Raw genomic sequence first — 1,478 nt, 5'->3', positions numbered from 1 at the left:
TCTCGACTTTGTTTCATCAGCTATTGATATTTCAGGCCCATCACGGACACATGAAAGATAATTCGTTGTTTCTTAAAGAAAGAACGAAACGTTTGATGCTTCTACAATAAAGGTGAAATTAGATTTTGTCGAAACGTACAAACTATACTGGTGAGGCTATAAAGTGCTGAGATGGCGCGGTTGATGATTTTAAAATCAGATTGAATGATTTTTCAACAGTTTGTGTAAAGAGCAGTGAGCTAGAACATGTCGTTGTAGAAGTTGACCAACTATTGAGGCTTTCAAGTGCTCAGTGCAGAATTCTTATATTTCGAGTTAAATTTTGTTTTGACCCTAAAATGTAATTTTGAATCCGTTCCGTAGGTTTAAAAGTTACGACCGCGCTTGGTCAAAGAATGACGGTGTATTGGCTGTATGTGTATAGCGCACGTTATCGCAGCCAATCAGTAGCGTATTTAGGGGGGAGGATAAGGGGCGATGGCCTCCCCCTAATGATCAGTTAAAAAAAATCATAAATTTTGCAAAAAAAGTTGTAGCGCAAGACATAAATGCTTGGGTGATTCATCCTGCGCAACTGTGTCACAAGACCTAAGGGGCGATAATAGGCTTTTTCACCAACTTTTTGGCAAGACTTGCTCAGTTTTTGGCGAAGAAATCCGAATGCCGCGGAGAGCACCTAGACAACAACATTGACCTAACATTCCAGCTGAAACCGCGGAGATCTATTTCAAACAAACAGTTTTTCTTCCTTTTCTTGACAATTGCATGGCACAAATTCACGAGAGATCCAATGAGCACTGCTCGCTAGCTTTTAAAGTCAGCACATGATATATCTGCCTTCATTGATTCATGAAGATGAGGACTGCCCGATCGACGAGATTTTCGACTTCTACCATGCCTACCATGAAATGCTGGATGTTGAACCAAGCAATTGCTTTGCAGCTGCTATTAAATTACTAAGAGCGAATTGGCTTGCAGTTTCTGTGGATAAAAGACTTGCGACTTTTGTGGATGCGTGTCAAGCTGTTGAATAACTCGGCAATTATCCATAAATTACTTCGAATCTTTGCTACGCTTCCAGTTACAACTGCCTCCAATGAGCGATGTTTCAGTTCACTAAAGTAGCCTACCTGCAAAATTATTACCGCACGACCATGACCGAGCCACGTTTGGATGGTCTACTAGCTCCGATGTATTTAAACAAGGATACTATACTCGAGTATGATGCAGTCATTGATATATTTGCCAAGCGCAGCCATCGCATTAAACTGTAAATTGTCATTGCGAATCGCCGAGAATGTTCAAAAGGTAGGCTATTCGAGGTCGAAAGGACTAACTTATTGTTTATGTTCTGAAGTGTTTGATATCTTTTGTTGGTTCATTGATTGGAACAGTAACTTACTTCTACGGATTCGCTCTTGATTTTGGACCCCCTCCCCTCCTATCTGACGGCTTCAACTAACCCTCTCCCCCCATTC

Source organism: Aplidium turbinatum, chromosome 11 (genome assembly GCF_918807975.1).
Source record: "Aplidium turbinatum chromosome 11, kaAplTurb1.1, whole genome shotgun sequence".
In the NCBI taxonomy this organism is placed as follows: Eukaryota; Metazoa; Chordata; class Ascidiacea; order Aplousobranchia; family Polyclinidae; genus Aplidium; species Aplidium turbinatum.
This window is presented reverse-complemented; position numbering follows the sequence as displayed.